Genomic DNA, 13,022 nt, shown 5'->3' on the forward strand with positions numbered 1-13,022 from the left:
GAACAACCACTCTAGAAATCAATCTGGAGATTCCTTAGAAAATTGGAAATAGATCTACCTGAAGACCCAGCTATACCACTCTTGGGCATATACCCAAATGGTGGCCCACCATGCCACAGGGGCACATGTTCCACTATATTTCTAGCAGCCTTATTTGTGATATCCAGAAGACAGAAACAATCCAGATGTCCCACAACAGAAGAATGGATATAGAAAATGTGGCTCATTTACCCAATAGAATAAGACTCAACTATTAAGAATGAGGACATCCGGATCCACCCCATAAACAACCACCAAGCCCATACACTAGGCAGATGCCAACAAGACCCTGCTGACAGGAGCCTCATATAGCTGTGTCCTGTGAGGCTCTGTCAGTGCCTGGCAAATACAGAAGTGGATGCTCACAGTTATCCATTGGATGGAGCACAAGGTCCCCAATGAAGGAGCCAGAGAAATACCCAGGGAGCTGAAGGGGTCTGAAGCCATAGAAGGAACATCAATATGAACTAACCAGTAACCCCCCCCCCCCAGAGATCCTTGGAACTATACAACCAATCAAAGAAAACACATGGTGGAACTTGTGGCTCTAGCTGTATATGTAGCAGAGGATGGCCTAGTTGGTCATCAATGGGAGGAGAGGTCCTAGGTCCTGTGAAGGCTCTATGCCCAGTATAGGGGAATGCCAGGACCAGGAATGGGAGTGGGTGGGTTGGGGAGTATGGGGAGGGAAGAGGGGATAGGGGATTTTTGGAGGGGAAACTAAACTTTTTGGAGGGAAGGGGATAACATTTGAAATATAAATAAAGAAAATATCTAATTTAAAAAAAAAAAAGAATGAGGACATCTGAGTTTTGCAGGCAAATGGATGGAACTAGAAAATATCATCCTGAGTTAAGTAACTCAGACCCAAAAGGACATGCATGGTATGTACTCACTAATAAGTGGATGTTAGCCCCCCAAAAAGTACAGAATACCCAGTTTACAATCCACAGAACCCAAAAAGATTAACAAGCCTAAGGGCCCAAGTAAGGTTGCCTCAGTCCCACTTGAGAGGGAGAAGAAAGCAATCACAGAGTGCAGAGGGAGGGAGGAACTTGGGTGGGAGAAGGGAGACGAAGGGGAAAAGGGGAACATGATCCAGTATTAGGGGCGGTGGGAAACAGGAGTGAAGCCCTGAGGGCCAGCAGAAAGAATGGAAACAGGAAACCTCAGGAGGTCGGAGGTGGGGGGGACCCTCTAGGAGGTACCAGAGACGTGGGAGGTAAGAAACACTCAGGACTCAAAGGGAGAGACCTTAGATGAGTCAAACTTTAAAATGAGAACTGTAGTTCTTCCTTGGGATTATAGACTCAGTTCTCACTGAGTGATCTCACTAAATCTTCAAGATGTAGAACATGACATCACTGTTATGACTCCACAATCCACACTTCCCTCTGAAACTTTGCAAGCCAAGACTCCACCTTCTGCACTCATATCTTCCAAGATCATACAGAACACCTCACCAAACACTGAACACTCAGTGGCTTTTCTTGCACAAAGCTCCAAAGTCTTCCCACAATCCTCCCCAAAACAACATGGTTATGTCTGTCACAGAAATACCCCATGGCTGGTTGTGGGTCAAAGTGGGGTACCGTGTCCACTCAGAGCTTGGGCTGCTGGGCAAAGCGGGACATGGGAAGTCTGACTGCGTAGACCCCACTGCCACCACCAGGCAGGCGTCAGGTTGTGGAAAGCTTCAGGACTCCACTCCAGGGGTGGGGAAGGCACAGTCCGAGGTCCCCAAGGACCTGCTGGAGCCACTGGGTGCCTCAGAAGAACCCGTTCTGGGGTCCCTGGGCCGCATGGAGGCCAGGTATGTCAGGTTTTCAGTCTTGGACACCTCAGGTGCCACTAGATGTCGCAGAAGAGCTGAGAACAGAGTGGGGACCCTCGGGCAGACTCTGGCCCAGGGGCCGAAGGAAAAGGGGCAGAGAGGGAGAGCTCTGGCTGGTTACTGCAGGGACAAGGAGAGTCTTTCAGTGGGAAGGTTCCTTGCGTTGGTTGGCAGCCATGGCTGGTGCTCAGGGAGGCCTCCCAGCGGGAGGTTAGACAAGGCTCATTATAGGGAGACCAGCTCCATTGCTCCAGCACGATGGGTCCTGATGAGAAGAGGCAATCCATGGTTTTAAGGTGTTTATTGTAGTAAGTCAGAAAGAGGGAGAGATTGGGAAGTAGAGGCTGGCCTAGCCATGTGGAGTGGTGGGGAAGGGAAGGCAACGAGAGGGGGAACAAGGGAGCAAGAGTAAGAGCAAAGAAAGAATAAGAGGTTAAGAGATCAAGGAGGGGACAAGCAGCTACTTTTATTGTGGACTAGGCCTACCTATCTGTTGCCAGGTAACCGTGGGTGGAGTCCAGACAGAATAGCAGGAGCTTCGGGCATTGCTTATGTGACTGATGGCCACACACCTCTCTGCAGGGGGGTTGTAGGAGACTGTAGCTACAGGAGCCAGGGGCCCAGGAGGCGTGGCCAAACACCTGCCATCCCAAGCAGAAAGAAGTCACCAACCACCAAGTCACCGGGTTCAAGGCCTGTGCTTGACTGGGAACCAGGCTGTCTATGCACTGCCTCACTGCACCGCAGCTGGTATCAATTTGTCTTAGTCAGAGTTACTATTGTTATGATGAAACACCATGAGCAAAGAGCAAATTGGGGAGGAAATGGCTTATTTAGCTTACATTTCCACTGTTCATCATCAAAAGAAGTCAGAACAGGAACTCAAATAGAACCTGAAGGCAGGAGCTGACACAGAGGCCATGGTGGGGTGTTACTTACCACCTTATTCCCATGGCTGCCTCTGCTTGCTTTCTTATAGACCCCAGGAATTGGCACCATTCACAATGGGCTGGACCCTCCTCTATCAATTGACTAAGGAAATACTCTTTATGAAGGCATTCTTCTTTTCACACACACACACCCTTTACTGAAATAGATTCTTTTCTCATACACTCCACCCTGATTATAGTTTCCCCTCCCTCTACTCCTCCCAGTTACTCCCTGTACTGGCTGGTTTTGGGTCAACTTGACACAAGCTGCAGTTATCACAAAGAAAGGAGCTTCAGTTGGGGAAATGCCTCCAGGAGATCCAGCTGTAAGGCATTTTCTCAATTAGTGATCAGGGGGAAAGGCCCCTTGTGGGTGGGACCATCCCTGAGCTGGTAGCCTTGGGTTCTACAAGAGATCCGGCTGAGCAAGCCAGGGGAAGCAAGCCAGTAAGAAACATCCCTCCATGGCCTCTGCATCAGCTCCTGCTTCTGACCTGCTTGATTTCCAGTCCTGACTTCCTTTGGTGATGAACAGCAGTGTGGAAGTGTAAGCTAAATAAACCCTTTCCTCCCCAATTTGCTTCTTGGTCATAATGTTTATGCAGGAATAGAAACCCTGACTAAGACAGTCCCTACCTTCCCTTCCCTCCAGATCCACTCCCTTTCTGTCTCTTATTAGAGAAGAGCAGGTTTTTAAGAGATAGCAACTAAACATGACAACATAAAATATAATAAGATAAACAAAAACTATTGCCCATACCTGACATTGTTTGGGTGACCAAGAATCAGAGACAAGACAGCCCAGACACCAATTTGTAAAAACAAATAAGACTGGTCTAAAAATATAGTATCAACCAAATGCCAACTAATGATATTCTCCTAGACTCACAGATCAGTGTCTTATCCAGAGATCATCAGAGATGCTTTCTCTAGAAGCAGATGGGAACACATTCAAAGATCACAGCCAGACATGAGAGAGAGAGAGAGGAGAGGAGAGAGAGAGAGAGAGAGAGAAGAGAGAGAGAGAGAGAGAGAGAGAGAGAGAGAGAGAGAGAGAGAATAAATGGGATGTCTCCAACAAAGCCCTCCCCTCGAGAGTTCTTGGAGGCATTTTCTTAACTGAGGTTCCCTCCTCACTTAAAGATGACTTTAGCTTGTGTCAAGTTGACATAAAACCATCCAGCACACCATCAGAACAAGCTCACTTCTGAAATCTTCCTAATTTCATTGAATTCAAAATTCCATACTCTGAGTCCCAGCACTTCTAACAAGTCTTCAATCAGTCACCTCTCCTTAAGGCTGCTCGGTGCTTTGGAAGCCGAAGCCTAGTACTCTCAGACTGCAATGTGCTGAGTTCTATCTCAATATCTGCAAGTCGGAAATATAAACATGTTAAAATTTCAGCATTCCTATGTATGTCTTAAGTGCAGATTACAGCGGTATATTTTGCTTTCTGTTAAGATGATTAACAGACAGCTAAAAGATCAAGGTCAAAGTGATAAGACAACATACCAACTTGAATTTGATAAACAAATTGGGTAAGGAGAATGTGATTTAATTAAATGTCATTTTGTTGGCTGATCAGTCTTCAACTATATTTCTGTTAGCAGTCAAACAGATACTGCAAAGTACTGTAAAAGGGATATTTAAAATTATGAAAACATATGCCAGGAATATACAAAACTTCACATATCAGGACTGAATATTACATAAGAAAATATTTCCCAAATATTATATAAATTTAAGATGTGTGACAGCTACAGGTATTATTTAGAGTAATGAACCACTTTCATAAGATATGAAATGTTTACTCACTTAGGAACATTGTCATTGCTTCAAAATAAACATGAAAACAACACATATTCATGTCAAAGAAAGAATTCTAAGATAAGCTGAAAATGTATACAAATTGATTTTCTCTGGGTAATAAAGAAATCAATTAAAATCTTATCAGGGAGGAGAGAATCCACCTGCCTGTAGGTTATTTGCAACTTGAAAACTCTGTAACATCTCAGGGGTGTGGATGGCGCTACATCTGATGGACCTGGAGGCAGATTTCTTCTGAGATACAAAACCAATTTAACAAGTAACACGTAAAATGGGACGACTGAATTTTCTCAGTTCAAGTCATGAATGAATGATTTAAAAGATGCACTGAGAAATACTAAGGTACTATCAATGATTTCTGATAATAGTTTTCTTTTTATAACAATGTAAAGTTTATTATACAGTAGATAAAGTACATGTAATTATAGTGTATATAATTATAGTCAATCATGGAATTAGTTTGATAACTTCCGATTATCTATGGAATAATTATGAAAATTAAATGCAAATAATTGAAAAACAGACTTCTTTCTAATTTCTATTAGTATGATTATTTAGTTATGAATAAGCAGTTCATCATTAGTATTTGTGTGTGTGTGTGCAGAACAGAGCAACAAATAATTAAATAAATTAAATAATGGTTTCATAATAAAGAAATTTTCTAAATTAGGGAGACATACTGGCTTAGGGGTGTGAACTTGCATCTGACTGTAGCTATGGTATAAACTGCCATACCTGCCTGGAGAAGGTCAGAAAACCTATTTCAATGTGCCTTATTTTATTAGTATAAACACACAAACAATTGAAACTACAATGACTATATCTCTCTTAAACAACCTCCAGTTTGATCATTGTACTAGTATTTGGAGATAGGCTTCATTACTCTATTGTTAGAGGATAATTTTAATCAAATACTCAAAAATGAATGTAAAATAAGAACAGGTTTAAACTTTCATTGAAAATATTAATGAAGAAATTGTGAAACGCATTCAAAAGAAGAAACTGTATTTTTTTTGCTCCTAGCAAAAATGGGTCCCATAAATTTGGGTATGTTGTGCCTTCATTTTCATTGATTTCTAAAAAGTCTTTAATTTCTTTCTTTATTTCTTTCTTGACCAAGTTATCATTGAGTAGAGTGTTGTTCAGGTTCTTCTTGTTGATATTGAAGACCAGCTTTAGTCCGTGGTAACCTGATAGGATGCATGGAAATGGGATTATTTCAGTTTTCTTGTATCTGTTGAGGCCTGTTTTGTGAACAATTATATGGTCAATTTTGGAGAAGGTACCATGAGGTGCTGAGAAGAAGGTATATCCTTTTGTTCATTTCATCCAGATTTTCCAGGGTTTTTTTTTTGTTTTGTTTTGTTTTTTGGTTTTTTGGTTTTTTTGAGTATAGGCTTTTGTAGTAGGATCTGATGGTTTTTTTGGATTTTCTCAAATTCTGTTGTTATGTCTCCCTTTTCGTTTCTGATTTTGTTAATTAGGATACTGTCCCTCCGCCCTCTAGTTAGTCTAGATAAGGATTTATGAATTTTGTTGATTTTCTCAAAGAACCAGCTCCTGGTTTGGTTGATTCTTTGTATAGTTCTTTTTGTTTCCACTTGGTTGATTTCAGCCCTGAGTTTGATTATTTTCTGCTGTCTCTCCTCTTGGACAGATTTCCTCCTTTTGTTCTAGAGCTTTTAGGTGTGCTGTCAAGCTGCTAGTGTATGCTCTCTCTAGTTTCTTTTTGGAGGCACTCAGAGCTATGAGATTTCCTCTTACAAATGCTTTCATTGTGTCCCATAAGTTTGGGTATGTTGTAGCTTCATTTTCATTAAACTCTTAAAAAGTCTTTATTCTCTTTCTTTATTTCTTCCTTGACCAAGTTATCATTGAATAGAGTGTTATTCAGCTTCCATGTGAATATTGGCTTTCTATTATTTATGTTGTTATTGAAGATCAGCCTTAGTACATGGTGATCTGATAGGATGCATGGGATAATTTCAATATTTTTGTATCTGTTGAGGCCTGTTTTGTGACCAATTATATGGTCAGTTTTGGAGAAGGTACCATAAGGTGTTAGAAGAAGGTATATCCTTTGGTTTTAGAATAAAATATTCGATAGATATCTGTTAAATCCATTTGGTTCATTTCTTGAAGCTTTCAATACACGTTTTTTTGTTATGAATACTGAGAATTTTAACTATGATATTCTTTGGGTTTTCTTTTCTAGACTTGTCTTTTCAGGATTCTGTGTGCTTTTTGTATTTGAATGGATGGGTCTTTCCTTAGTTTTAGAAAGTTTCTTCTAGCTCTTGCATTTTTGCTCTTCCTCTGTGCTCTTGTCTCACTCCTCTCTCCCCATCTCCCTTCCCCTCTCTCCTCTCCTCCTTCTTCTCTCTCTCTCTCTCTCTCTCTCTCTCCCCTTCTATGTCTCTTGTCTCTACTACCCTCTGAACTCCCCTCTCCATGCCCTGAATAAACTTCTAGTCGAGAATAGATGGGCACAGGGTACTGGACTCTGTGGGGGACAGGGGGCAGGAGAGAGGTTAAAGTGGTGTCTGATGTCTGGTCTGCCACAGGACTAAGGCAACTAGTGGAGGTTGGATATGGGAAGTATTGACTGCACACCCCATGCTGCTATTGGGTGAGCAAGCCACAGGGCCCCCCTCCAGGGACTGGGAAGCACAGTCTGAGGTCCTTAAGGAACTGCCAGAGTTCAGCTAGTGGGTTCTCAAGCCGCATTGAAGCAAGGAAGCTCTTGGGCACTGCAATGCTGCTGGATGCTGTGGAAGAGCTAAGAACAAAGCGTGAGGGGAAGTGTGGGAGGCTGAGGACTCTAGCCTGGAGACAAAGGGAAAAGAAAGGAAGGAGAGCTCTGGCTGGGTCCCTTGGGAAGAGAGTGTCCTTGGCTTGTTAAGGGGCAGCTGCTTGGCTCAGTGGAAACAGAGACTGGGAGTGCAGAGAGGCCTCCTGTGGGAGATTAGATGTGGCTCCTTAGAGGAAGACCTGCTGTATTGCTCCAGCAAGGCATATCTTGATGAGAAGAGTCAGTCCATGGTTTTAAAGCATTTATTGTCATGGCAGAAAGTTGTGATGAGTGAAACTGTACCCTGCCCCCTTCACATGGCAGACCTGAGGTTAAATACCTTTTGCAGGGAAGAATGTCTGGGTAGGAGAGCTTAATTGGCTAAGCCCTTCAGGCCTTTAGGTACCACATTAAAATGGAGATCTGCCTTCAGGCTACATGATCTGTAGTCACATCCTCTTATCTGTGGAGGGGCTTGGGGCATTGCTCTACATGACTGATGGCCACAGAATTATGGAGAGTTGAGGCCCTGTGTCAGGATCCTGGTGTCTAGGAGTGTGGCAAACACCTTCCATTCCTTGCAGAGTTATCTGCTGGGTCTCTGGGGCTTAAACCTAGCTCAACCAGAAAACAAGATGCCTTTCATGGTCGTGTGTGTGTGTGTGTGTGTGTGTGTGTGTGTGTGTGTGTGTGTGTGCTTCCTGTTTCAAGCTGAGAGTGTGGGATTAGATATATCTATGAGGAAAAATTTGATATGGTGTGGAAGAGTCCTATACTATTTATGATAGGTAGAGAGGACACTGGCCCAAGTCTAGAGCTCTCCTGCACTGAAGATAAGGAAAGCCAGACTAGGCTAGTACACTGGTTTTACAACCCAGGTCAAATTTGATAGATTGTGGAAAAGATGAAAAGGTGACGAGGTTATGGCACTTACCAGACTAGACCCTGGAAGAGGACTTGGGAAGTCTGACCATAGAATGGGATGATGTGGGTGATGCAAATTATCCCCCAGGGAAATGCAGGCAGGCAGTCTTCACAGAAGCATGAATGTAAGCTATGGCACACAACATTACATCTATGGATTCAAATGGCACTTTTATTTCAAAGTAATGAGTAGAATTTCCTAGACTGTTAGAGAATAATATTGATTCAATGCAACATGGAGTGCCCAGTCATTGGGCCAATAATACACTTACAGTTACATTGGCCTGGCTGTGTCAGAACCTTATAAAAAAAGAGTTAAAATTGGCACCTGCTGCTCTCATCTACACTGCAGTTGACCTCAAAGAGAAACGCAATCTCAGCCCCTTTAAAGTCATTTAGTATTAAATGAATGGCATATAACCTTGAAGCTACATAGATATCCAAACCTTAATATTTCTTCTATGGACATAAGACTTTGCTAATATGAATCAGGGAAATAAAATACTAAAAGGCCTAGGAATCACTGTCCCCTCAGATAGATCTAACTTAATTTGATTACAATCTTTTTAAATATCAGTAACTAACTGCAAATTACAAACCTTTTTGAATAACATTGCTAATTCCTTTAATTAAATATACTAGAGTAAACAGGACAAAAAGAATCAGAACTCTAATGAAGTTCCTACTGCTCCTGTTAGGAACAGTGTCCATAAAACCTGCTCAAGAAAACAATGTCAACCAAAGACCTTTGGACAGTAAATGAGTCTGTCTGTCCTGCCATCCTGTTTGTTCATCATCAGAAGAGAACTCTAACCCTAATCCTAACCTTAACCCTAACCCTGAACTCTTCTGATGGTTTGAGGGTCTCACATTTTAACTTTAGTTAAGTTTGAAATCCAAATCAGTGCAATTGAAATATGACAAGCAACTTCTCCTTTCGAGAAGCCTGTCTGCCTGACCATCTTGGTCACTGGAGTTCACAGATTTTAAGTCTATATTTTCAGGGCTACATAACTTGCAAATGTCAGTGTTTGCTCAGAGTTTATATAATAATTACATATGCTTTAAAATGTTTTTACAATTGGAAGAAAATAACCTATAGTAGATGTAGTGGCTATTCCTGGTTATCAACTTGACTATATTTGGAATGACTACAATCCAGAATTGGAAGGCTCACCAGTGACCCTAATCTGGAGGCTGGGAGATAGAAATTTCTGATCTGGATCTTGGTATAGAGATCTTGAGGCATAGTGGCTATGGATTCCAGAAGATTAAGACAGGGAGGTCTCCGAGTTCAAGGTCATCTGGGATTAAAGGTGTGGTGGAACACACTTTTAATCGGGGCTACGCCTTCTGCTGGAACCCATATAAGGATATTGGAAGAAGGGAGTCTCGCTCTCGCTCCTTCACCTGTTTGCCATGTGGAACTTAGTAACTGCTAGATCCTTGGACTTCCATTCACAGCTACTACTGAACTGTAAGACTGTAAGTCATCAGTAAATTCCTTTACTATATAGAGACTATCAATAAGTTCTGTGACTCTAGAGAACCCTGACTAATACTAACACTAATAGATCTGATTTTATAAGAACTATTTGCTTTAATAACGAGAGAGTTTCAATGCCCAATCAAATGTCACCAGTTTTGCTCAGCTGCTGCCAAAATGCTCCAACTTTCTGAGGAAGCTGTGTCCCTTGCTTCACCTAGTGCCTAGCACTGCACCAGCCAGTTCACATAAATGACTTTGGGTTTTAGATTGCCTGTACCTACTCCCCTCAGCCTGCACAAAGATGAGCTTGCCTACACTGAGGGTGATATTGATGCTCTCACTCAAGAAGCTAGTTTCAATATTGAACCTTCTGGGCCTGACATTTTTTTGCAAGGGCCCTGCCCATTGTTAACATTGAGAGCTTCATCTGCAGTATTAAGGCTGGTGAACTGCTCTAACTACTGGTTCCACCCCAGCAGTCAGTCCTGACCACCATTGCCACAGCTGAGAAGTGGTAAGAAAAAAACAATGAGGCTGATGATGCCATTGGTCCTTTAATAAAAAGCTAAAAAAATAGTATCTCCATCCAGCCACAAGTAGATTCAGAAAATAGACTTTATTACATTCCCTCTAAAGAATGATTTTTTTTTAATTTCCTGGGGAAATTTTTAGCCTCTGAAAGGAGCACCTACAAAAGCAGAGTCCTATACTAAGGCACCTTCAGTTTCCTTTCCTTATTTTCAACAAAAATCTCATGGCTCAAGCTGAGCATGCCTTTAGCCAGTCCTGTCAATCACATCAATATTTTGTATTAGCCTCTTGAACTGTTAGTTCTTCTTTGAAGATCTGGTATAATTGTACAATAAATACATCTGACATGCCCTTCCAGCCTGTGCCTTGCACCTGAGCAGATCACCAGCTTATCTGCTCCTTGGAAGACCCCACAACCTGAAGACCTCCCAGGAGTTCTGCTGCATGCAGAGCAACAGACCCCACCACCTGAAAACCTCCCAGGAGTTCTGCTGCATGCAGAGCAATAGACCACACCGTCCGAAGGCCTCCCAAGAGTTTCACTGCATGAAGGAGAACTGATCCAACAGTCTGAAGGGCTCCAAGGAGTTCTGCTGCACACAGAGCAACAGACCCCAGTCTGCAGGCCTCCCAGGAGAACAACTACATGCAGGGCAATAGGCTGACTGCTCCTCTGAAGACCCAAAAGTTTGAAAGCCTCCCAGGAGACCTGCTACAACAAAGGATCATGAGCTTGTCTGCTCCTCTGAACACCCCACAGACTGAAGGTCTCCCAGGAGACATGCTGCATGCAGGACAATAAATCAGCAGCTCAAGGTTTCACAAGAGGTCTGCTATAGCCAGGGCCACAGACCTACTAGGAGACCTGTAGCAACACAGGAACACAGGAGGCAGACTCCAGACAGAGACTCTCAGACCAGCTAACACCAGAGATAACCAGATGGTGAGGGGCAAGCACAAGACCATAAGCCACAGAAGCCTTTGGCATCATCAGAACTCAGTTCTCCTACCACAGCAAGCACTGGATATACCATCACACCTGAAAATCAGGAAGCTGACCTAAAATCCTATCTCATGAAGATAATAAAATCCTTTAAAGAGGATACAAATAACTCACTGAAAGAAATACAGGAAAAGACATGTAAACAGGTAGAAGCCTTAAAGAGAAAACAAATAAACCCCTTAAAGAAATAAAGTAAAACACAAACAGGTGAAGGAATTGAACAAAGTGGTCTGAGACCTAAAAATGGAAGTAGAAACAATAAAGAAAACATAAATGGAGGCTACCCTTGAAATGGAAAACCTAGGAAAGAGGTCAGGATTTACAGATGTAAGCATCACCAGAATATAAGAGAATTTCAGGTATAAAAAAAAACCTTAGAAGATATTGAAACAACTGTCAAAGAAAATTCAAAACATGCAAAACTCCTAACCCAAAATATCCAGGAAATCCTGGACATAATGAAAAGGTCAAACCTAATAATAATAGGAATAGAGGAGTGTGAAGACTTCAAGCTCAAAGGACCCAAAAACATCTTCAAGGAAATCATAAAAGAAAACTTCCTCATGACCATAGATAGACAAAAAGCCTATAGAACATCAAATAGTCTGGACAAAAAAAGGAAATCCTCTTGTCACATAATAATCAAAACACTAAATGCACAGAACAAAGAAGGAATATTAAAAGTTGTAAGGGCCTCTCTTTCCAGTGATGGCCGACTAGGCCATCTTTTGATGCATATGCAGCTAGAGTCAAGAGCTCCGGGGTACTGGTTAGTTCATAATGTTGTTCCACCTATAGGGTTGCAGATCCCTTTAGCTTCTTTGGTACTTTCTCTAGCTCCTTCATTGGGGGCCATGTGATCCATCCAATAGCCGACTGTGAGCATCCACTTCTATGTTTGCTAGGCCCAGGCATACTCTGACAAGAGACAGCTATATCAGGGTCCTTTCAGCATAATCTTGCTAGTGTATGCAATGGTGTCAGCGTTTGGAAGCTGATTATGGGATGGATCCCCGGATATGCTAGTGTCTACATGGTCCATCCTTTTATCTCAGCTCCAAACTTTGTCTCTGTAACTCCTTCCAAGGGTGTTTTGTTCCCACTTCTAAGGAGGGGCATAGTGTTCACACTTCAGTCTTCATTTTTCTTGAGTTTCATGTGTTTAGGAAATTGTATCTTATATCTTGGGTATCTTAGGTTTTGGGCTAATATCCACTTATCAGTGAGTACATATTGTGTGAGTTCCTTTGTGAATGTGTTACCTCACTCAGGATGATGCCCTCCAGGTCCATCCATTTGGCTAGCAAACTTTATATGCCCCAGTACAGGGGAACGCCAGGGCCATAAAAGGGGAGTGGGTGGGTAGGGGAGAGGGGGTGGGTGGCTATGGGGGACTTTTGGTATAGCATTGCAAATGTAAATGAGCGAAATACCTAATAAAAAATGGAAAAAAAAAAAGTTGTAAGGGGAAAAGGCCAAGTAACGTATAAAGGCAGACCTATCAGAATTACACCAGACTTCTTAACAGAGACACTAAAAGCCACAAGAGCCTGGACAGATATCATGCAGACCCTAAGAGAACACAAATGCAAGCCCAGGCTACTTTACCCAGCAAAATTTTCAATCAACATGAATGGAGAACCCAAAATATCTCA

This window comes from Mus musculus, chromosome 1 (assembly GCF_000001635.26).
Source record: "Mus musculus strain C57BL/6J chromosome 1, GRCm38.p6 C57BL/6J".
Taxonomy (NCBI): Eukaryota; Metazoa; Chordata; class Mammalia; order Rodentia; family Muridae; genus Mus; species Mus musculus.